Consider the following 25,633-nt stretch of genomic DNA (forward strand, 5'->3'; position numbering starts at 1 on the left):
GTGGTGGGTGGGTAGCAACCTTCAGCCTTCACAACTACCTCACTGGGGCAAGACCTGTTGGGAAAGGTTTCTGTGATCACGAGGCCTGCACGGTTTGGGTTTCTTTGAATAAAGAATGTGGGCTTCTTTTGAATAAAACACCACTGACACCAGGTGTTTTTTCTTGCTGACCTCCTCCTCCTCCTCCTCCTCCTCACTCCAGCTCCTGACAGCTGTCTGGCTGCTGAAGAAATGGGTGGGGTTGGACTTACTTTCTTGTACTTGGATTTGGAACGCAAAGCCTTTTCCACAGCTGTCAGCCACTCTTGCTCCTTTGTCGAGTCCAAGTAGAAGAAAGCCTCTGTGCTCAGGTCCAGCTCCTGGAACCGAATGCCCAAGTGCCAAAGAGAAGGATGTGGAAGTGCAGGAATAGGACTCCAATCGGAACAGACGTGCTGGTCAAATATGCAAAGACAACAGGAGTGTGCAAGGGCAGGCAAGATCAGGACCAAGAACAAACAAGTAATACCAGCCACTTCTTCCTCAGCTTAGCTATTCGGGGCCCCAAAGGAGCTTTGCTAATGAAAGAAAAAAAGCTTTTCCCTTGTATTTTTTAAGATGTGTCAGCCAGCCTGATATCTAAGCACTATCCCAGTAGCCACAGGCAACCAGAAATTCTTTGAAGGCAAGTGAGTTGGTTGATCTCTCCATTCTTCCTTCACCTGGCAACCTGGTTTCCAGGCTGGCTTTCCGGGAGCAGAAAACCACCTCTCAGATCTGTTGTGCCAAGCTTGTTTGCTAGAAGATTACCCCGTAACACCCTTGTCCTCTTTGCAAACCTCCTAAAAGGCTAGCCTTCTGTGTTTCCATGCTGGCCATGAAGGAATGGGCATTCCCGACTCTGAAAACAGCACAGAAATACAGCCTGTCTAGTAAAGGGGTAAAAAGAGCAAGCTAAACAGCCTCTGTAAAACAGTAGCATCTGAAGCTGCTAACCACATACTGATAAACATATCATAAAAGGAGACATGAAAAACAAATGGCCACTGGGTACTACTAACAGTGGGACACGGGTGGCGCTGTGGGTTAAACCACAGAGCCTAGCACTTGCAGATCAGAAGGCCGGCGGTTCGAATCTCCGTGACGGGGTGAGCTCCCGTTGCTCGGTCCCTGCTCCTGCCAACCTAGCAGTTCAAAAGCACGTCCAAGTGCAAGTAGATCAATAGGTGCCGCTCCGGCGGGAAGGTAAACGGCATTTCCGTGTGCTGCTCTGGTTCACCAGAAGCGGCTTAGTCCTGCTGGCCACATGACCCGGAAGCTGCACACCAGCTCCCTCGGCCAGTAAAGCGAGATGAGCGCCGCAACCCCAGAGTCGGTCACGACTGGACCTAATGGTCAGGGGTCCCTTTAACTTTACCTTACTACTAACAGTACGAGGAAATAACCAAAGCAAAAACTCAAAAACTTTGTTTGAAGTAGTAAGCTTAGCATTATAAGGATGACCCACACCAAGTGTTGGGGGGGGGGGGTGTCACACCTCCCTTTCCTCCAGCACAGCTTTTAGGAGGAGTTCCAAAGGTTTTGCTTCAGTTTTGGATTAACTGCATCTTGTCACAATGTCTGAAGCTGCACAAACCGCTTCATTTGAACCATGGCTCCTTGAAACAAGCCCATTTCCAATCGTGGGTTTACAAAGCTGGTCAAATGAACCACCTTAGGATCTGGACACACCAAACTGTGGTTAATTTAAAATCCAAGTGGAAGCTTCCCAATAGGCTTGGGGTGGGGGAGAGGTGTGCAAACCTGGAGGAGAGGCTGCCGTCCTGCTCATAATATGAAGCCACGGTTCAGTATGTGGCACCAAGGGAAATTGCCCACCACAACTAATACTTTCAATTACCCACCCATGTGGCCTGAGTGAACAGGACAGACTTTGCCTGGCACCCAACAATAAAGCTGTCATGTAGATGTCGCTTTCTCCAGCCCCAACTCTGATACAGGTTATAATAATAATAATAATAATAATAATAATAATAATAATAATAATAATTTATTATTTATACCCCGCCCATCTGGCTGAGTTTCCCCAGCCACTCTGGGCGGCTCCCAATCAGTGTTAAAAACAGTACAGCATTACATATTAAAAACTTCCCTGAACAGGGCTGCCTTAAGATGTCTTCTGAACGTCAGGTAATTCTTTATCTCTTTGACATCTGATGGGAGGGCGTTCCACAGGGCGGGCGCCACTACCGAGAAGGCCCTCTGTCTGGTTCCCTGTAGCCTCACTTCTCGCAATGAGGGAACCGCCAGAAGGCCCTCGGCGCTGGATCTCAGTGTCCGGGCTGAACGATGGGGGTGGAGACGCTCCTTCAGGTATACAGGACCGAGGCCGTTTAGGGCTTTAAAGGTCAGCACCAACACTTTGAATCGTGCTCGGAAACGTACTGGGAGCCAATGCAGATCTCTCAGAATCGGTGTTATGTGGTCCCGGTGGCCACTCCCAGTCACCAGTCTAGCTGCCGCATTCTGGATTAATTGCAGTTTCCGGGTCACCTTCAAAGGTAGCCCCACGTAGAGCGCGTTGCAGTAGTCCAAGCGTGAGATAACTAGAGCATGCACCACTCTGATGAGACAGTCCGCGGGCAGGGAGGGTCTTAGCCTGCGTACCAGTTGGAGCTGGTAGACAGCTGCCCTGGACACAGAGTTAATCTGCGCCTCCATGGACAGCTGTGAGTCCAAAATGACTCCCAGGCTTCGCACCTGGTCCTTCAGGGGCACAGTTACCCCATTCAGGACCAGGGAATCCTCCACACCTGCCCGCCTCCTGTCCCCCCAAAACAGTACTTCTGTCTTGTCAGGATTCAACCTCAATCTGTTAGCCGCCATCCAACCTCCAACCGCCTCCAGGCACTCACACAGGACCTTCACCGCCTTCACTGGTTCTGATTTAAAGGAGAGGTAGAGCTGGGTGTCATCTGCATACTGATGAACACCCAGTCCAAACCCCCTGATGATCTCTCCCAGCGGCTTCATATAGATATTAAAAAGCATGGGGGAGAGGACAGAACCCTGAGGCACCCCACAAGTGAGAGCCCAGGGGTCTGAACACTCACCCCCCACCACCACCTTCTGAACACGGCCCAGGAGGAAGGAGCGGAACCACGGTATGACAGTGCCCCCAGCTCCCAGCCCCTCTAGACGGTCCAGAAGGATGTTATGGTCGATGGTGTCAAAGGCCGCTGAGAGATCCAGCAGAACTAGGAAACAGCTCTCACCTTTGTCCCTAGCCCGCCGGAGATCATCAACCAGCGCGACCAAGGCAGTTTCAGTCCCATGGTGAGGCCTGAATCCCGATTGGAAGGGATCCAAATGGTCCGTTTCCTCCAGGCGTGCTTGGAGTTGTTCAGCAACCACCCGCTCAATCACCTTGCCCAAGAATGGCAGATTTGAGACTGGGCGATAGTTGGCCATTCACCACCCCGCAGAGCCCATCGCCCAGCCCTTCCCGGCTCGCTTTTATCAGCCAGGATGGGCAAGGATCAGGGAGACAGGTGGTCGGTTTCACTCGTCCAAGCAGCCTGTCCACATCCTCGGAGGTAACAGATTGGAATTGATCCCATGTAACAGGACCAGACAGAACTCTAGCACTCTCCTGCCCTGGCCCTGCTCCCACGGTGGAGTCTAGCTCCTTCTGAATCTGAGCGATTTTATTCGCAAAAAACTTTGCAAAAGCATTGCAGGAGGTCTTGGGGTCCCTACCAGGCCCCGGTGGTACAGGTGGTTCTGATAGATTGCGAACCACCTGAAAAAGTCTCCTGCTGCTGTTTTCTGCAGATGCAATGGAGGCGGCGAAGAAGGCCCTCTTCGCCGTCACCATTGCCACTTGGTAGGCTCGACGTTGAGCTCTAACCCGTGTCCGGTCTGATTCAGAATGAGTTTTCCGCCACCGGCGCTCTAGCCGTCTCAACGATTGTTTCATCACCCTCAGCTCCGGGGAAAACCACGGGGCTGTCCGGGCTCCATGCAATCGGAGAGGGTGCTTCGGAGCCAGACAGTCAATAGCCCTGGTTAACTCCGCATTCCAGCGTGCCACCAGGGAATCAGCTGAAAGGCCATCAACTTGGGATAAAGCATCCCCTACCACTCTCTGGAAGCCAATTGGATCCCTTAAGTGGCGGGGGCGGACCATCCGAATCGGTCCCACCTCCCTGCGTAGGGGAAGGGTTGCGGAGAAGTCCAGTTGCACCAGGAAGTGATCTGACCATGGCACTTCTTTTGTTTCGCTTTTAGTTAATGTCAGATCACCAACATCCGTAGAGGTAAACACCAAGTCTAAGGCATGTCCGTGGCTATGAGTTGGGCCAGACTTATTCAGGGACAGCCCCATGGAGGCCATGCTTTCCACGAAGTCCCGAGCGGCCCCTTGTAAGGTCGTGTCGGCATGGATGTTAAAATCCCCCAGGACAACCAAGCTAGGTGTCTCCAGGAGCATATCCGCCACGACCTGAAGCAGCTCGGGCAGGGAATCCTTGGTGCAGCGGGGAGGTCGGTACACCAGTAGGAATCCTGTACTGCCCCTATTGCCCAACTTCCAGAACATGCACTCAGAAAACTGGGTCTTCCCAATAGGACGCCTGGTGCAGACTAATGACTTCCTAAAAATCACTGCAACCCCCCCCCCCCGCCCACATGACCTGGGTTGCTGTGCGTAAGAGAAACCTGGTGGGCAAGCAGCGGCAAGGACAGGCCCATCTGCTTCATCCAACCAGGTCTCTGTCACACATGCCAGATCAAATCCTCCATCCACAATCAGGTCGTGGATGGCAGTGGTTTTATTCATCATTGACCTGGCATTGCACAGCAACACCTTCAGGTCATGTGGGTTTCCCTTGCTGATTACTGTATCCTTCCGGTCAGGACCAGACCTGGAGGCAGGGATAGTCCTCAAACAACGACTAAACCTGCCTCCTCGGTAATGACATGGTCTGGTCTTAGCATAATTCCTCCTCCTGCCCGTGATCACTGAGAACGGGTGTCCCAATACATCTCCCCCTGTGGAACCTGCCCCACCCAATCTATTGGCTGAGGCCCACTCCCAGGCAGCCATGACCCTTCCCCTTAAAAGGCAAAATACAAACTATATAATAATTTAACAGAATAATAATAATAATAAAACAAAACAGAACAAAACAAAACAAAACAAAGCAAGAAACAATAGCCCTGACTAAATGCTTATCCCACCCCAAGCAAAAATAAAGTAATGAAATAATATAATATTATAAAAAAAAAACAACCACCATTTAAAGTGCTGCAAATTAAAAGCGATTAAAACATTTAAAACCATTGTGTCCATTGCTGCTGGTAGCTGCTCTAAACTGTAGTGGTAGTGCAGGCCCCGCCCCCTAGGCCGGATGGAGTTGGCAGGAGAGGGAGCGGTCCTCCCAACACTCACGCAAGCAGCAGCAGCAGCAGCCGTGTCCCGGAAGCCTCTCTCAGGCCTCTTATGCTGTGGTGGTTCCACTGGTCTTTGCACTTTGGCATGATCTGAGCTGAAATTCTGGGTGTTGACATATTCCTTCTCTCTCTTGGCGAGGACGTGCTGGATGAGTCCCTCTCTCTGTCCGGACTGCGGATGTGTGGAAGGCACAAAGAGCTGGCGCATAGTGTGGGTCATTGGGGTTGCTTCTTGCTCATGCTCTCCTTGTCACGGATACGCCTCAGGGAGATGAGAACACAACTCAAGTAGTCCTTCAAAGCAAGGAGGCGGGAGGGCACAGTACACCTCTAAGGCAACTTACAGCCTGCTTGGTGGCAGCGGTGGGGGTGGAGGCTCCCCATTTGCTGATTCTGCAGGTTTCTTTCCTTCTCCATGAAGTTATCCTCGAATCCCAGAATTCCCGAGAGAGGAAAAGACTTCTGAGGTTAGAGAGGCTTGTCGCCGGAAATCACCCCCCCCCTCCATTAACACGTGTAACGCACAAGCACCACACTCACACATGCACGCAGCTCCCCTCCCTGACCCCAGAGATGTCCCTTTAGAGGGCCATCTCTTAACAGCCTTCCGTAAATAAGGAAGCGCTAGTCTGACAGCTCTTCTCTACAGCGCTCCGCATCGCCCTATCTTTATTGTGAGTAGACCGGCCGCCTGAACTTTAGGTCAAACGGCGGCCGCCTCAGCCAATCAACATTGCCGAACAGCGCCCCTTGCGGCGGCCACGCTGGTACTGCAGGCTGCAAGCGCCTTTTCCTCACCTTTTGACAGCTCTCGATACAATGTTTCCGAGTTTAATTGACCGTGACTGATGTAATCAAAATGTAGCAAGTAACTTCCGAAAGGCGAAAGTACTTTGAACTTCAAGGACAATATTCTTTATAAATTCACCAAAAATCAGCCGTACATCGGATTTTCACCGGACCACTTTTATTTTGCTACATATTACAAGGACTATCAAAGGGGGGTGACCTGATGTGGGGCAGCCATAATCCCTTGACCGAGCGGTCACGTAGTCAGCGGCCCTTCTCAGCGGACGTGACTACCTTGATAGCCATCATGATGGGCTCAGACAGAAGGCTATCAAGGACACAATAAACTGCACCCTTTAGTGTATTCCATGCGGACTCGCACAAAAGGACTCTGACCGGATTCCCCTCAGGGGGCAGGAAACTTCGCCCTTCTCTTTTGTTCTTGTAAATAACTCATATGGGGAGGGGAGAGGAGGCTCCGACCAGGTGTCAGGTCACTCAGATTACCTGTGTAGCCCCTCCTCGACTCCTCCTAATATTAATGTAATCATGATGTAAATGTGATGTAATTCTGGGGGTGTAGCATAGGGGATTAGCAACTAATAAAAGTTAGGGTCTCCCTTTGTTCGGGGCTTCCATCTTGCTTCACCTCGTGGGCGGTGGGAGTCCTGTCGCGACAGTCTTTTCTTGAATAAAGACCGAGCCTACTGGCTGCTGTTTTGCTCTGAATTGCTCTGGTCGGTGTCTTCATTTGTCCAAGAGAGCCCTCGGACTTTCCTGTAACAGGCTTCAGAACCGTTTGGGGAAGTTTCGGGAAAGGAACTTAGAAAATACTTAACTGCAGGAAAATGTTCCTGCCTCCCCACAGCACCACATTTGCCGGACAATTGCCTCTCAGCTTATGCATGTTTAGGAAGGATTGTGGAGGCAAGAGGTCCTCCCCTCAAGGCCTTTTCCTCTAAAGGAGGTAGACTGGTCTTCTCCAATCCTCTGGCCACTGCTGAGTTTTCCAAACTTGCTGGCATATTGCGTGTAGCACCTTAACAGCATCATCTTTAACAAAATTTAATAGTTCAGCTGGAATACCATCACTTCCACTGGCCTTGTTATTAGCAGTGCTTTCTAAGGCCCATTTGACTTTGCTCTCCAGGATGTCAGGCTCAAGGTCAGCAACCACACTACCTGGGGTGTATGAGACATCCATATCTTTCTGGTATAATTCCTCTGTGTATTCTTGCCACCTCTTCTTGACGTCTTCTGCTTCTGTGAGGGTCTTTCCACCTTTGTCCTTTATTATGGTACTCTTTGTATGAAATGTTCCTTTCATAGCTCCAGTTTTCTTGAACAGATCTCTGGTTCTTCCCATTCTGTTGTTTTCCTCTATTTCTTTGCATTGCTCGTTTAAGAAGGCCCTCCTGTCTCTCCTTGCTATTTTTTGGAAATCTGCATTCAATTTCCTGTATCTTTCACTATCTCCCTCGCATTTTGCTTGCCTTCTCCAAGTCCACCTTTCCTTTTGAAGCAAAATGTCATTGAAATGGGGGAGAAATGCCCTGCATGAAGTCTTGGGTTTGCAATTTGGGGAGAGGGAAGACTGTCTGCGGCGCTGGGGAGCAGGCAGGCTAGCGAGGCCCCCTAGATCTAGAGGCCCATGGCTTCTGCCTACTTAGCCTATACATAAATCCGGCCCTGCCTATGTCACAGTGAGCACAGGCCCATCGATCACGTGCAAGGCATTCTGCATGTTGGGAAGGAGCCTCCTGTTCTGGGCCAGGTGGAAGAGTGACACCAGCAGAAGACTGGGTGGTGGGGTCGAAGCTGATCCCGGGGAGCACGTGAGGAGTCAAGGCTTCCCGCATGAAGGCCTCGCTTCCCCTAGAAGTCCCTGCCTCCTGGTCTGTGTTCGCTTTCTTCTTCAGGTACAGCGCCAGCATGTTCTGGATGGTGCACCTGCTTTCGGGGGAGAGCTTGTCGAACTGGTCCACACTAGAAGAATAGCCATGAGACGGGTGAGACTCCTGCAAGGCGTCCCCAAAGTCAGGGGAACATAAGCGCATTTGAAGAGCCTTGCTGGCTCAGGCCAAGGCCCATTCAGTCCGACATCCTGTTGGCATGTAGTTGGTCCACCACAATTGCAAGATTATTGCATCCTTCAGGAATGGTGTGTCCAGCTCCATCTGAGTCATCATCCAGGCACGCTGTGGAGCTGCATGGATGAGAGATGGGCATCTTCGGCCAGTCAGGGCTGAAGAGCTGGCAAGATCCCCAGGGGGCCATGATGTGGTAACACTGGTGAAGCATTGCAGAGCAACTGAGAAAGCAGAATGATGTTTGCGTGGACAGTCCATTAGAAAGCTGCACTATTATTGCATCGATAGCACATTGCAGAATACGGCCCCCCTCCAGGCAAAAACATCCGTCTGGCGGGACAGTAGCTTTGATTTCGGAGGTTGTGGTTTTACATCTTCCTATTTATTTATTTATTTATTTATTTATTTAAAATTATTTATTTATTTCATAAAATTAAACGCTGAAGAAGTGAATACCAGAATAGATCAGAACTCACTCCCAAGGTAAGGGGAAGAGACATGGCTAAGATGGCAGGACAGCTTACTCTATGGTGTTAACCCCTTCATGCACTAATTAGACTGAAGCATGTTGGTTATATGAGACTGGTTATCCCGCACAATATGCTCTCACACAACCCATGCCCTCCAACTGAAAACCCATTTCCTGGACAATATCAACATTGTGTTTTGTGCCTGTGAACTGCACAGTGAATATTTTTATTAGAAAAGAAAACAGCCCGGTGTTTCAGCTTCTCAGAGTTGTTTTATTCAGTGCGCTGCTACAGCTTGTCACACCCAAATCCTCCAAAGGAATCTGCCAAAGTGCTTTTCCAGGCAAAAGGGGGCAGAGGGAGAGAAACCAAGAACCTCAAATTCACTAGACCAGGGGTGGGGAATTGTGTGGCCCTCTAGATGTTGTTGGATTCCATCACCCCTGACCGTCAGCCATGCTGCCTGAGGCAGAAGGCCATTGGATCTGGCAATATCTGGGAGCCCACAAGATTCCCTGCCCCCGCCCTACACAAACAACCAGGCACTCAGCTGTGAGGCACACCTCTTACCGGAGGGAGGGTCACTCCAGAGGCAGCTGTGGCATGAGGGTGCTGGATCATGCCTTTGTGGGCCCATCTGAGGATTAAAGAGGACCCCCTAGGAAGCGTGCTTGGAGATCTTCCTTACCACGTGGCTCTCTGGCAAAAACACAACAGTACTAACGGCCATATGGAACCACACCTCAAAGCTGGATCAGACTTCCCAGATCCTGTAGCCTACATCAGGAGGAAGACTGGGGCAGAGGGGCCTAGAGTGGGAGTCAGAGCTGCTCTTAGGGCTGCATGTCTGAAGCATGGGCAGAAATCTTTGGGTGTGAGGTTGCATGGGGCTGTCTCTTTGTGTTTTGGTGATGCCAGGCCGCCAGCCAGCCAGAGGCAGGCAACCAACTGGCTTCAGGGGCAAGCTCCTTTGCAAAGCCAGTCTGATTTCACCAAATGCAATGGCAGAGTGACCATTCGGCCCGTGTTCTGCTTCGCTGTGAAATGGCGTGTGTTCCTCAACCCAGAGAACCTCTTGTTCAACGTCAAGCTGGTCTAAGGAAGAAAAGCATAAGAGTCAGTCTTGAATCCCCACACAGATGTGCTGGGAGATGCCTGCACACCGCACACGTAAAGCACATCTCCTCCCACCCACACCCAAAACGTCCTGGGAACAATGGTTTGTTAAGGGTGCTGGGAATCGTAGCACTGTGAAAGGAAAAGTAAGGTTCTTAGGATGCTTTGGAGGGGGTGGAATGTTGAATACACAGCGGCCACATGGACGGATGGACACACCCACACCCACACACCCCAGCATAGCTTCAGCGTTTAGCACCAAAAGTCTTCAGCCAGATGTCATGCAACCCTTTGGCAGGGGCAACTTATCATTTTATTGATTTTCCATAACAAAGAATTAAAAAGGCGGCCAATCTTGCAAAGGAGTGTTGCCATTTAAACTGCAGGTGTGACGTAGGAACCCGAACAAAGAGAAGGAACCAGCTACCCAGAGTCTGCTTCCGATTGCCCTTGTTCTCCACCTCCCTCTTTCCTAATCAGCCGCAAACAAGAGTTCAGATTTGAAAGCCTTGTTATCACCTCATTCCCTTCAATTAGCCAGCTGCTCTGGCAGATGACATCAGTTCCTTCCCGCTCCCAATATTCCTGCTCCTAACCTGGTTAGCCATAGCCCGGAAGCTGAATCTCAGGGGAACGCCTTTGGGCTGGGAAGGGCTCCTGGCCTGTGAAATGCGCTCAAAATGTAAAGATGCCTTCTTTCCAGGGAGCCAAGGGAGAAGGGGGGAATTTGAAATACCTCCCAAACTTCCCACGTCAGAGATGCAGGAGTTGCATCACCTCCAACTTCCTCGGGGATGAAGCAGCTACGAAAAACGAAGCATCCCACCTGGGCACGGTTTCTGAGAGAGCAACAGCAGAAGACCCAGACTCTGGCAAGATGAGCATTTGTCCAGTGGATTCTGGCCGCTCCATGAGGGCAGACAGGGGATGGCTGAGGTGGCCGCCAGCCCCTTCCCACTCCATCTCAGATACAGAACACATTTGCTCTGCCACTCCTTGGCTCTGGCGCCACCTACTGTTGGCCTCCTTGCCTTCCACCCTCCCAGTCCCAATGAGCACCATCCACCCCTGGTCCAGAGGCGCAGAGCAGTAGTTAGGTGATCTTGCGCCCCGGCAGAACTGTCCAGATTGCGCCCCCAGCCAGGGACAAGTTAGCTCTTCTTTCTGCCTCTCCTCCACCCCACCCCCAACCATTCAATTCACCCTGGAAGTACAAGTATCAAAAAGTAAAATGTTAGAGGCTTCCCCCCACCCCATAGCAATATAATTGGATTCAGCTAGCTGGTCAGTCTACTTTCGGTTTCACTCCTGGCTCCTTGTTAAATTAATACTGCATCAGAAACTTCCCAAGCAGATATCCAAAGTTCTTTGGCATTTCTCCAGTTGTTAATGAGATGTCTCTTCTAGTCCAGGGGAGTCTTTTCATCTTCTTCCAGGAAACTAAGAGTCGAAAGCCTTGATTTTCCGTTTTTTTTTTTTCTTTTTCCAGTCATTTCCACAGTTAGTCATTATTAGAGTTATTAAAACCTTATTATATTAACAATTTTTTTAAGTCTCCCTTGCTTTCCTGGTGACCTTCAGCTTAAACACAAACTGCTCTGGAGTGAGAAAAACCCTTCACACTCCAAAAGCCCAGCTGGAGGGACCTGGAAGTGTGCGGGGAAGAGCAGTTTTGTAGTGGGTTTGTTGCACAGGAGCACCAAGTTCACTAACTGGCTGATTCAGATTGAATCCCATTCAAAAAGAGTGCAATGGTGTGTGTTTCAGCCAGCCATCCGGCTGCTGCAACTATTCCCTGGGTGCCACCACACTGTCCTGTCTGTGTGTTTGGAAGGGAATGGGAGCTATGCTCCCCCCAGAGACACTCCACTCCTTCTTCCTTAGCTGTGTTGCTCAACAGTTGAGGCAACCTTCACAGTTCTGGGATGCCGAGGAAGCGAACCAATAGTCATGTTCATCTGTACTGGCTCAGTTACAGATAGGTAGCTGTGTTGGTCTGCCATAGTCAAAACAAAAAAATTCCTTCCAGTAGCACCTTAAAGACCAACTAAGTTAGTTCTTGGTATGAGCTTTCGTGTGCATGCACACTTCTTCAGCAAGGTATCTGAAGAAGTGTGCATGCACACGAAAGCTCATACCAAGAACTAACTTAGTTGGTCTTTAAGGTGCTACTGGAAGGATTTTTTTTTTTTTGTACTGGCTCAGTATGACCTATTCTGACAGGTGCTGCCTTTCATATTCACGCCCAAGAGCCTTTCCGCTCCAGAGATCTGGGGCTGAACCCGGGATCCCTAAAGAGGGCTGCCTTCAGTTGTCTTTTAAAAGTAAAATAGTTGTTTATTGGTTTGACATCTGCTGGGAGGGCGTTCCACAGGGCAGGTGCCACTACCGAGAAGGCCCTCTGCCTGGTTCCCTGTAACCTTACTTCTCACAATGAGGGAACCGCCAGAAGACCCTCGGCGCTGGATCTCAGTGTCCGGGCTGAACGATGGGGGTGGAGACGCTCCTTCAGGTATACAGGACTGAGGCCGTTTAGGGCTTTAAAGGTCAGCACCAACACTTTGAATTGTGCTCAGAAACGTACTGGGAGCCAATGCAGATCTCACAGAACCGGTGTTATGTGGTCCCGGCGGCCACTCCCAGTCACCAGTCTAGCTGCCGCATTCTGGATTAATTGCAGTTTCCGGGTCACCTTCAAAGGTAGCCCCACGTAGAGCGCGTTGCAGTAGTCCAAGCGGGAGATAACTAGAGCATGCACCACTCTGATGAGACAGTCCGCGGGCAGGGAGGGTCTTAGCCTGCGTACCAGGTGGAGCTGGTAGACAGCTGCCCTGGGCACAGAATTAACCTGTGCCTCCATGGACAGCTGTGAGTCCAAAATGACTCCCAGGCTGCGCACCTGGTCCTGCGCACCTGATCCTCTCAAGAGAGGAGAGTTTCCTGCAGAGTCTGGCCAGCTGCTCATCCCTTCTCCCTGCAATCTCCTTCTTCACCTCTTCCACGTGATTCAGCAGACGCTCTTCTTCTTCTTCTTCTTCTTCTTCTTCTTCTTCTTCTTCTTCTTCTTCTTCTTCTTCTTCTTCTTCTTCTTCTTCTTCTTCTTCTTCTTCTTCCAGGAACTGGCGCAGTTGTCTCAACTTCTCCACAGTCTTCAGCCTCTCCACTCACAATTAGGATTGGGATTTGAATTGAACTGCTTCCACCCTCTCAGCTCACAAGTCCTCAGGCTTCTCCTTGACTGCTTTTCACATAATAAACAACAATGGGAAATAAACTCCATTTAGCTGCATTCAAAGGTGAACTTACCTAATTCACCATTCTTGGGAAAATATGGAGACCAAAACAGCATTCTTTTGAAATTCACACCTCTGAATTTCTCAAGGTTGACCCAGCCAGGTAATGTTCACAAAAAATGAATTTATGAGGGTAAAGCACGTATCAACATATTTATACGAGAAGGTAGCCACCCTAGCATTTGTTTTTTTTTAAAAAAATATTTATTACTTTTAAAGATTACAAAAAAGGAAAAGAAAAGAAAAAAAAGACAAAAGAGAAAAAACAAAGGAGAAAAAAACAATACAATATATAGACAATACAAAACACAACCTAAACCCGTTAAACTAAACACATTAAACTAAACTAAACAAAAACGAATCCCTAACCCTAACCCTAAATAAAACAAAACAAAAACAATTTAAAAACATACACCACACCTTTTCCATACTCTATCTTTCATTCCCTTGTTTCCTCGACCTCCTCTCACCTCCCTTTTTGTATTCCACTTCTATTAATTGTTTCAGCAAATCCTTTCCATCTTTCTCTATTTTCTATCATATTATAAATAACATATTTTTTAACCTTATTTTCCATTAAAACTAAAATACTTATATATGCTTAACTCTTTATAACATTTCTGCTAAGGCCATAAAATATCATTCCACCATTTTTCTATCACTCATTAATTTTACAATATTTCTAATCTTCTTTCACCATCTCCTCTCCCTGGTTCCGGATTCTGCCAGTCCTTTCCGTCAATTCCATATAGTCCATCAACCTGGAGATCTTATGTCCGAGGCTCTTAACTCTTTTCCAGGTCCCTTCTGCAGGTCTTCTTCATATTCTTTAATGCTAAAGAGCAAATCTCGGGAAAACTCCAACCTAACAATACTTTTATTCCTTCTGGACAGGTCAGCCAAATTTCCATATTTGAAGCTAAGATCCATAAAGTGTTTCAGAACATGTTTCAGGATTCCTCCAAATCCAAAGGCCCCCAGAACTTCAATCTCCTCCAGACCCAAGTCCATGTCAGTTAATCCCTGCATAGAGGGATCTTTCCAACTTTCCTTCTTCAGTCCAAGCCGGGATCCGATCCTCAAAATCTGACTTCTTCTAGATTCAATCATAAAAGGCCTCAATTTGTAGTCCTCAATTTGCTTCCGTAAGACTAAGGATCCCGCTTGTATTACTTTAGGTTCAACAACAACAGCTTTCTCCTTCTCCTCCACAATTTGTCCTGCCCAAGTAGATTCCTGTACCAAGTCCTGAATTACTTCTGTGTTGATGCTCACTTTTTGTCTCAAATTAATCACTTTCTGTTCCAAGTTATCAATTTTAAAAGTCATGTCATCCGTCTTCTTATGAAGCTGTTCCAGCGAATAGCTTATCTTACATAATACAGTCACTATGGCTTCTCCTGTCAACATTTTAAAATGGTCCAAGGTCAATCTCTGGTTCTCACAATTCCTTATCTTGCAGCTGGCGATTCCCCAGTTACACTCCTGTAACAGTTTCAAAAGCTCCCTCTAGAGGGAAACAGTCTCCACTTGTATCAATCCTTTCAAACACAACTCAAACCATAAAAATAGTTTCCATTTTCAGTTACTTTTCCTCCTTTTTAAGAGCAGAAGAGGGCAATGGAAACAGTATCTTTCTCTTATTTAGCTAGCTGTCAAATATGGTCTGTTCGCAGTTAATGAACTCTTTTCTTTCCAGGTTCAGAGCAGTGGTAATTTGATTTTTCACTCTCTCCTGCAGGCTCGCTAGGTCCAAAATTTCCCCCCTCTTCTCCTGCTTCCAAGGGGGGTTTTGTAATTTTAACCGATGGAAATTTAATCCTTTGCCAAAAGCTTTCAAAGACTTTAGCTTGTACCGTCTTTGCTTCAATGTATTTACAAAAGCGGAAGGCGGACTTCCTGTTTAAGACCTTCCCGCTTTGGTGCCAAATTAAGGTATTTAAAGATCCAATTTTCCGTTCTACTCACGGGTAGTTGTTTAAAGTCCAATTGTCCACAGGAAAAAGTCAGCGCTCTCCGGCAACAGCAATGCGGCTTCACTCCGTGAAAGAAGCAGTCAATTCGAAGCACCGCGCCACTCACCCCACGTCACTCTGGATCCCCAAAACAGGGTTTCCCCGCGAGTAGGGGAGGCGCAAAGGGTGCCAGCCGAATCCCAGGTTCACAAGCTTCTCCCGCTTGTGATTTCAGTGGGTCTCCGCCTTCGCTGTGGTGGTCAGACCCTGCTTTCCATGGAGCAAGTTCCTCCTGATCGGAGGAGCTCCGCCATTGCCGGAGGCGGGTAGCCACCCTAGCATTTGATTCATTTTCAGAATAATAAATAAATAGCAAACCGATATGGGAAAAGGAGAAATGGGGAGAAGTTGAAATGAGAAGTCAGTCCGGACTTGCTTCTTGAAGTGCTTGTTCCCTCACTAGTAACAAGAGGGACACTTCCAAGGAGGTCTTTGCTTTCCTTGTCCAGGTCTGCTTGATAGGCCAGAATTTCCCCTCTCTCTTTCCTCCGAATCTCCAGGCGGCGACAGATCTCTCCCTGACAAGAAAAGGGAAAACTCAGCTTTGATTGAGACACAAAAAGAGGAGATGAATATTATACTGGCTTCTTGGGTCCAGTGGCCTTGCTATATATATATATTTTAAATAATATTTATTAAAGTTTCAAAAAAGTTACAAAAATGAGAAAAGAAAAGGAATAAAAAAAATAAAAAGAGAGCACAAAATACAAAATACAGCAAAATAAAAACAATTAAAAACATTTCCTTCTTTCCATGTCTTGTCTTTCATTTACTTGTTTCCCTGACCTCCTCACACCTCCCTTTTTTGTATTCTAGTTCAATTAAATATTTCAGCAAATCCTTTCCAGCTTGGTTTTTATCCTAATAATTTATCTTAGTGTACTATAATTTTACATTCTCATTTCACCAATTAAAAAATCAATTTTTACCTAATCTTTTATATCGTTTCTGCTAAAACCACATTACTTCATTCCAACATCCTTCTAACATTCCTGGATCTTACAATGTTTCTGTAAATAAATTTTAATTTTTTTCCAATCTTCTTCCACCAACTCTTCACCTTGGTCTCGGATTCTGCCAGTCATCTCCGCCAGTTCCATATAGTCCATCACTTTCATCTGCCATTCTTCCCGGGTGGGTAAATCTTGTGTCTTCCAGTATTTTGCGATGAGTATTCTTGCTGCTGTTGTTGCATACATAATAAAGTTCTATCCTTCTTTGGCACCAATTGGCCGACCATGCCCAGGAGAAAGGCCTCTGGTTTCTTCTGAAAGGTATATTTAAGTACCTTTTTCATTTCATTATAGATCATCTCCCAGAAGGTCTTAATCCTTGGGCACGTCCACCAAAGGTGAAAGAATGTACCTTCAATCTCTTTACATTTCCAACATTTATTATCGGGCAAATGATAGATTTTTGCAAGCTTGACTGGTGTTATGTACCACCTGTATATCATTTTCATTATATTCTCTCTTAAGGCATTGCATGCCGTAAACTTAATACCTGTGGTCCATAACTGTTCCCAGTCAGCCATCATAATGTTATGTCCAACATCTTGAGCCCATTTAATCATAGCTGATTTCACCGTTTCATCCTGAGTGTTCCATTTCAACAGCAAGTTATACATTCTTGACAGATTCTTAGTTTTAGGATCTAACAATTCTGTTTCCAATTTTGATTTCTCCACTTGAAACCCAATTTTCTTATCCAAATTATAAACCTCCATTATTTGATAATAATGAAGCCAATCCCTTACTTTGTTTTTTAGTTTTTCAAAACTCTGCAGCTTTAAGCTGTCTCCTTCCTGTTCCAATATCTCCCAATATTTTGGCCAGTTGGCCTCCATATTGAGGCCTTAGCTTCCATTGGTGACAACCACCTTGGGGTTTTATTTTCAAGCAGATCCGTGTATCTTATCCAAACGTTAAACAAAGCTTTCTTGACAATATGGTTTTTAAATGCTTTATGTGCTTTGACCTTGTCATACCACAAATATGCATGCCACCCAAATACATTGTTGAAACCTTCTAAGTCCAAAATGTCTGTGTTCTCATGAAGCAGCCATTCTTTCAGCCAGCAAAATGCGGCTGATTGATAGTAAAGTTTGAGGTCTGGCAGGGCAAATCCACCTCTTTCTTTTGCATCAGTTAATATTTTAAATTTTATTCAGGGCTTCTTGCCCTGCCACACAAATCTAGAAATATCTTTCTGCCACTTCTTGAAACAGTCCATTTTGTCCAAAATTTGCAATGTTTGAAACAAAAACAACATCCTTGGCAATACATTCATTTTTATCGCTGCAATTCGGCCTAGCAATGAAAGCTTCAAATTTGACCATATTTCTAAGTCCTTTTTCACTTCCGTCCAACATTTTTCATAATTATCTTTAAATAGGTTCACATTCTTAGCAGTCATGTTAACCCCAAGGTATTTCACTTTCTTAACCAATGTTAATCCTGTCTCTTTCTGAAACCTCTCTCTCACAATCGGTGTTAGATTTTTCTCTAAAACCTTAGTTTTCAACTTATTCAACTTGAAACCTGCTACCTGACCAAATTCTTGAATCAATTCCAATACTCTTTTAGTACTAGATTCTGGCTCCTGTAATGTCAATACCAAATCATCCGCAAATGCTTTCAATTTGTACTGTTTAGCTCCGACTTGTATGCCTTTAACTAATTGGTCCTTTCTAATCATATTTAGCAAAACCTCCAGGACCGATATAAAAAGCAATGGAGAGATTGGGCACCCCTGCCGTGTTCCTTTCTCAATCTTAAACTCTTCTGTAACTACGTTATTCACAACCAATTTGGCTTTTTGTTCTGAATAAATTGCACCTATACCGTTTTCAAAACCTTGGCCTACCCCCATTCCCTGTAATTTTTTCTTCATAAAACTCCAAGAAATATTGTCAAAGGCTTTCTCCGCGTCCACAAATATCAAAACTGCTTTTGTGTTGACCTTCACTTGTAATTTTTCTAATGTAATTTTTTCTAATGTTAATTATATTCCTCGTATTGTCAGACAAGTGTCTCCCCGGGAGAAAGCCCGCTTGATCTTTATGGCTTTCTTCTACCAGTATCTTTCTTAACCTTTTAGCCATAATATCAGCAATAGTATAACAGCAAAGTAATTTACTGGAGGAAAGAAAAGTACAGAACACATACATAAATACCATAAGTAGTTCTCATCACAAAAGAATATGCAGGTAAACCCATGAACAGCCAGGTAAACCCATCAACAGGTTTCCTGCCAGACAGGAGTCTGTTGTAGGCCGCCCCTTCTATGATGTATGTATGATGTATGGAGGGATGGTCTTGGGCTCCAGGGTGGGCAATTTCAAATGTCTATATAAGGACTTGGTTCGGGGTCTCCTCCTCCCTCCTGCGTGGGGGGGTGTGAGCACCCTGTTGCAACAGGTAATAAAGATCTGGCTTACTAGCTGCTTTGCTTCTCAGTATTCTCTGGTTGGCCTCTGTTATTTTCTCCTACCGATAGAGAAGCTACAAAAGGACCCTATATGGGCTCTGAGGTACCCCAGAAGGGAAAAGGAGCCCCCAGTCCCCACCCCCTTGCAGCTGACCCCTTGCTGCTCTCTGCTTGGCAGGGTATTGAGGAGGCATCCTGCTAGCCAAAGGAGACATGTGCAATTCACATTTGTAGTGTTCTAAATGTGTACAAAGCAACCTTGCTGGGGGATGTGGATGAGGTTAACCCTTTCTCTCCCTGCCATGGTCCCAACCCAAATCTTTGAAGCTGCTGTATTTCAAGGGAAGATCCCTTGGCCCCCCTGGCAGAGAGAAAGACTTTGACTCCCTCCTCCCAGCCATCCCAGCAGCCCTCAGGCTTCCCCTTGGCTGCTTCTAAGGTAATAAACAACCACCAAGGAATACCATGCCTACTCTGGATCTGAGAATTAAGAAGATCACCTGCCAAGAAGAATACACAGCTATTTCTCCCCCTCAAGGTACCTTGTATTCCTCGGCAGCCTCTTCCAGAGGAATCACCTCGTGGTGTTGGTGCTTCTTGGATCTGCCCCAAACCACACAGAGAAGGACCCTACCAATATCAAATAGACCGTATTCTGCCTTCACACCCTACAAGAAGGTCAACGGTGCCTTGGGGAATGGATCCTTTTTCGCTGTATCTTTCTCATTGACTTTAAGAATGGATCTGAATGTATTTTTCGACTCAAATGTATTTTTCCTCAAAATGCTGTCCTTTTCTAAATGTATCCAAATGTATCCGAATGGGTTTTTGTATTTTCCCCCAATCTCATCGCCTAGAGAATGTTCCTTAAATGTAACAATCACTTGTTCCAAATGTATTTGATTCAAATGTATTCGAGTGTATACTTTTATGGGGAAACGTAGCTAGGACAATGTGGAGATATATATATCTTGCTTATAGTGCCTTTGAACGGTCAACGTTCCACCCTCTATCCTTTCAGGAGCTGCCAAAAACACTCTCCACACCACACTGCCATCTACTGGGTCTACAAATGATACCATGAATACACACAAATACAAGCTTTAAAATAAATTAGTTGTATTTCCCCATAAGTATGCAAACATAAGACTATCACACCCAAATTGATAGCTATGCAGAACAGGATTCCCCCCTCCCTCCATCGGATAGCTGCCTGCGCGGCTGTCTTTGGGGGGGTGGAGGGAGGAACGGGCGGGATCGACATCCGATAGCTGCCTGCCTGTCTGAAGATGCCGTGCCCCCGGGGGGCGCTGTGACATTTGGTCAAGTAGCAGGATTTAAACTGAACAAACAGAAAACGAAAGTGCTGGAAAAAAATTTAACAATGGAAGAAAGAGAGAGATTTCAGAGTGAAACAGGGTTGGAAATAACAAAAAAAGTGAAATACCTGGGGGTGAACTTAACATCTAAGAATGTGAATTTATTTAAAGACAATTATGAAAAGTGTTGGACATAAGTAAAGAAAGATTTAGAAATATGGTCTAGACTGAGACTTTCCTTGTTAGGCCGAATTGCTGTTATTAAGATGAATGTATTGTCAGGAAAGCATTATACAATGTTTGGATTCGATATAAAGACTTGTTGGAAAGTAAAACTCCCAGGTGGTTGTCACCAATGGAAGCTAAGGCGGTGAAAAAACTTAATATGGATTCTAATTGGCCAAAATACTGTGAAATCCTAGAACAAGATGGTGAGAAGCTTAAACTTCAGAGTTATGAGAAACTAAAGTTCAAAGTTCGAGACTGGTTACATTACCATCAGATAAATGAGACATTTAAGCAGGACAGGAAAATAGGATTTCAGAAGGAGAGGTCAAAGTTAGAAACAGAACTGTTAGAACCCAATACTAAGAATTTGTCAAGAATGTATAACTTGCTGTTGAAATGGAATACACAGGATGAAACGGTGAAATCAGCTATGATTAAATGGGCACAGGATATCGGTCATGACATTATGTTTGCTGACTGGGAACAGTTATGGACCACTGGTGTTAAGTTCACGGCATGTAATGCCTTAAAAGAGAACATAATGAAAATGATTTATAGGTGGTACATGACCCCAGTCAAGCTTGCAAAAATTTACCATTTGCCCAATAATAAATGCTGGAAATGTAATGAGACTGAAGGTACCTTTTACCACCTTTGGTGGACCTGCCCAAAGATTAAAGCCTTTTGGGAAATGATCTATAATGAAATTAAGAAGGTCCTTAAGTGGACTTTTCCTAAGAAACCTGAGGCTTTTCTCCTGGGCATGGTTGGCCAACTGGTGCCAAAGAAGGATAGGACTTTTTTCATGTATGCTACTACAGCAGCAAGAATTCTTCTGGCAAAGTATTGGAAGATGCAAGAACTACCTACTCTGGAAGAATGGCAGACAAAGGTGACAGACTTCATGGGACTAGCAGAAATGACCAGCAGGATCCGAGACCAGGGGAAAGAGACAGTGGAAGAGGACTGGAAGAAGTTTAAATTATATCTTAAAAACTGTTGTAAAATTGAGGAGTGTTAAGATGTCAAGGGGTAAGAAGTAGAGAATTACAGCTGTAACTAATAAGTTTAAGGAAATTTAATGAAAGGGAACTAATAGATAAATTGACTAAAGGGTTGCTAAAGAATTGTGGAATAAGGATGCAGCGAAAGGGAGGTATGGGGAAGTCGGTATATGTTTAATGTTGTGTATATTTTTGTTTTGTGTTGTGTTTGTTTTTTATTATGTGTTTGAAAAATGAATAATTTTTTTTTTTTTTAAAGAGGATGTTCCTTAAATGTAACAATCAGTTGTTCCAAATGTATTTGATTCAAATGTATTCGAGTGGATACCTTTATGGGGAAACGTAGCTAGGACAATGTGGAGATATATATATCTTGCTTATAGTGCCTTTGAACGGTCAACGTTCCACCCTCTATCCTTTCAGGAGCTGCCAAAAACACTCTCCACACCACACTGCCATCTACTGGGTCTACAAATGATACCATGAATACACACAAATACAAGCTCTAAAATAAATTAGTTGTATTTCCCCATAAGTATGCAAACATAAGACTATCACACCTGAATTGATAGCTATGCAGAACAGGATTCCCCCCTCCCTCCATCGGATAGCTGCCTGCGCGGCTGTCTTTGGGGGGGTGGAGGGAGGAACGGGCGGGATCGACATCCGATGCCTGCCTGCCTGCCTGAAGATGCCGTGCCCCCGGGGGGCGCTGTGACCGGCGCCCATTGGGAAGGAACAAGACAGGAAAAGGAAGGAAATGGGAGAGGTATTTGTAAGGCCCCACTTTTCCCATGGTGTCCTCTTGTGTGGTCGGAAAGTACTCTTTATTGTTTGATTTGGGTTAATGTCAGAATAAAAGCGAGTTCCTTCAAAACAACACATTCCTTTTTATCTTACCAATTTCTCACATTGTAAGAAGCGGAAGAAGAAACCATAGAGAGCATTCCTATTTTCCTTCTGATCAATGAAGTCAAACGTTACAATTATCCATTTCAGAATGAGCACCTATAGGGAGAAGACAGATCTCAGTAAGCCAAAGCAAGGCCAAGACAACCAACCCCTTCTGGAATATGGTCAGCGTGTACAACATCTAGCTGAATCATCACCAGGATAACTAAGTCAGGCTGGGGGAAATATCATTCTTCAGAACCAAGACATCATTACCATGCTTTCCAAGTTACCTGAAAGTCACTACAACACTTGCGAGCACAGAGCCAAGACACAGCTGAAAGAAGAGAATCCTCTGTTCTTACGGAAATGGGAATCAGAGTCTTCAGTAGCCTAGTGCTTATCACTGTGCCTGCAAGACCTTGAAAGACACTGCTGAACATGCTGAACAACTTCACTCTTGATAATTTCTCACAAGTTCGAAGCAGCCCCGGTTCTTGTTAAGGGAGAAGGCAGGGCAATGCAGCTCCATTGACATACTTTGCTGCCAAGGGGAAAGAGAAGAAGCCAAAACATGTTTTCTTTACCAAGCTTGGCACTGAGTGCGCGTTCAGCAAGTTCTGAATTTCTTCTGGTGCCAAGCCTCTCTCTTGCGCAATCTTTTCCACAGTCTCCAAAGGACTCTGCAAAGCTCCCTGCTTCCGTGAGGCACTATCTTGAATTAGGAAAAAGTCCAAGTGTGATTCAAATCCATTCGAAAAACCGTCCTCATGCATGATGGCCTCTCCAATGGCTTGCTTTACCATCAATTGGCAAGGGAGCCCCATTGAGATGCCATGGCATTTGGAAAACTCTGGAATGCTGAACTTGCCTTTTGCTTTCTTGCTCCTTCGTTCAGTGGGTAGGTAGGTGTAGGTCGGGGCAAGTCGAAAGCTTCCTTGAAATTCCTCAGCCCCAGCCAGCATTGCCAATGGGCAGGATGGTGAGAATTGTAGCTCAGCAACGTCTGGAGAGCCAGAGGTTACCCTCACCTGTTTTATCAGTTAGTGTGCTAAGATCTGGGCACAAGCCCAATTCAGCTGACGGTACTTAACAAGGGCTTGCTTTACACAAAACATGAGAGCTAATACACTATTCTGCTCCAATATACAAAACAGCCCCTTCTCTAGAGAAAGCTCAAGAAAATACAAACTTTGGGGTTTGTAGATGGTTGTAAAGGTTTCCATTTCACTAGTTGGAAACAGCTTCCAGGCTAGGCAGGACCAAGGTTGCTTTGTAACTGTTCCTGTCTGCCTGCTTGCCATCGTGCATATTTGTAAACCATTTCTGCCAAAATATCTACATCTGCAGTTTCTGGAAGCAGACCCTGCAGTAGTGCACACTCCATGAAGTCCATATGAAGAGTGTTACGGAATGGAGGGGGGGCATATGAACAAAGTCTTACTCCCGAGTAAGAGACGTAGAGCCCGAGGCGATGACCTCAAGGGAACCCTACCACACTAGGGCTCCCCTCGCCCCGTCCCAACGTTGCACCAAGCACCGCACAAAAGTCCAAAACCCCGAGAAGAAAGCGCCATTTCTGACCCCGTATCCCGATGCTATACACGATTGATGCATTTTATGAATGAACAATGTATTTGCATGAGGATGCGCTCTAGCCAATCAGATGGCGTTGATTGTAGCCCTTCAGCCAATCGCAGCAATGCCATGGCTCTGCAGAGGCAGCTCAGCTCCAGCTGTTTTGCACACTCCACTGAGCGCTGACAAGGTGATGACAGCTCCAGCTGCGAGAACAACGGACTGAGGCAATCGAAACCTCGTTACCCTGTTAATCCAATCAAAACTAGATGTTGTTTAGTCGTTTAGTCGTGTCCGACTCTGCGTGACCCCCTGGACCAGAGCACGCCAGGCCCTCCTGTCTTCCACTGCCTCCCGCACTTTGCTCAAACTCATGCTGGTAGCTTCGAGAACACTGTCCAACCATCTCGTCCTCTGTTGTCCCCTACTCCTTGCGCCCTCCATCTTTCCCAACATCAGGGTCTTTTCCAGGGAGTCTTCTCTTCTCATGAGGTGGCCAAAATATTGGAGCCTCAGCTTCAGGATCTGTCCTTCCAGTGATCACTCAGGGCTGATTTCCTTCAGAATGGAGAGGTTGGATCTTCTTGCAGTCCATGGGACTCTCAAGAGTCTCCTCCAGCACCAGAATTCAAAAGCATCCATTCTTCGGCGAACAGCCTTCTTTATGGTCCAGCTAGATACAAAGTAGCAATGTCAGGCCAGGCCACTTCCCAAAAGAACCGTCTGTATTAAAAAAGCCTAAAAACGCTTGGAAATTCATAGAAAACCACTGGTTTCACCGATTCTCTTCATTCCACTGCCAGTCTGCGTTGTTGGCCAAGGACTTGGGAACCCCTGGGTCCCCGCCAGAATTCCCCAAGCAGGAGGTCACCTACTCACAGGAAGGTACTTTAACCGTAGGTGACAATCGCTGGGCAAAAGCTCTCCTCCGGACTTACCCAGGCGGCAGACTATGCAAACCAAAGTTCTATTGTCCTCTTCCAGTAGGTGCTTAGAATGTACTTGGGTGTCGAGACCCCGCAGCCACCCCCTCGTTGGAAATGACTCACACAAGGACACGGATATTAGGTTTATGTTACTGGGCAAATTTTGGCCACAACTTTATTGAAATTAAAGAATGTGAGCGGTATTGGCCAAGGCACTGATTGGACCTGACTATATCTGACTCCTGCCCATTGTGCAGGAAGTCCCAGTAGGGGGAGCCCTGTCGATGCGAACCAACTCAAGCTCCCCCTGGTGTTCCCGTCGGGGTCGTGTCAAGGCCTTAGCCCCCCAGCCGGGCTTCAGACTAGATCAACACCCTTTAACGGAATACCCTTAAGCATGGAGGGGCAGGTGGTGGCCACACCTCCCCTCCCCCACACAAGGTCAAACAATGCCTAACCACAACCCTAACAAAGTTGTGACGATTGCTACGAGGTAGGCGAAAAGTGTGGGATGTAAACACAGGAGCAGTCAATGACAACATTCCTAGAGTGTACATGTTAGAACATGGGGAGGGATGTCTGTCTAGCAAGCAGGTAAACTTCCTGGGTACGGACTTCCTCCGCATGTGACCAGAGGTGGGTGTGGCCTCACCTGTGCAGGTAAATGATAAAAGCACAGGGCAGGCAGCCATCTCTCTCTCTCTGCCATCTTCCTTCGATGGGGAAACATCTAAGGATGCTCTCTTGGCTCCCAGCCAAGAGAGGAGATAAGGACTATCTTGCTACAAGATAGATTCTAAATGTATTTTACCTTTTTAAGTCTGTGTGCCTTCTGGGATCATATTGTGAACAGAATGTGAGTAAACTCTTTTATACTTTTATAAAGACTGTGTTGTGTCTTGTATTTTAAGAGGGAACAAAGGGGAAATTACCAGAGTAATTATTATAGAGGTTCTAGCGAACCTGTGCAGACGTTACCGTTGCGAACTTAAAGGGGAATGTCTATAAACTCTGCTGATATTTTGGGAACTTGTTAGCACAAGTTGGATAAG

General features: G+C 46.4%; 1 pseudogene across 1 annotated transcript in view; it reads right to left on the reverse strand.

Annotated features, from left to right (window-relative positions):
- The window catches only part of LOC309361276, a 195,788-nt pseudogene that overhangs the window by 104,764 nt on the left and 65,391 nt on the right, over positions 1-25,633 (reverse strand). Inside the window, exons 2-4 of the transcript in view lie at positions 5,778-5,895; positions 5,501-5,695; positions 252-434 (exon numbers count right to left, since the gene is read on the reverse strand). The product of the transcript in view is annotated as an uncharacterized misc_RNA (transcript). The remainder of the gene's footprint in view (positions 1-251; positions 435-5,500; positions 5,696-5,777; positions 5,896-25,633) is intronic.

The sequence above is a fragment of the Podarcis melisellensis genome (assembly GCF_964234715.1).
Source record: "Podarcis melisellensis genome assembly, chromosome: W".
In the NCBI taxonomy this organism is placed as follows: Eukaryota; Metazoa; Chordata; class Lepidosauria; order Squamata; family Lacertidae; genus Podarcis; species Podarcis melisellensis.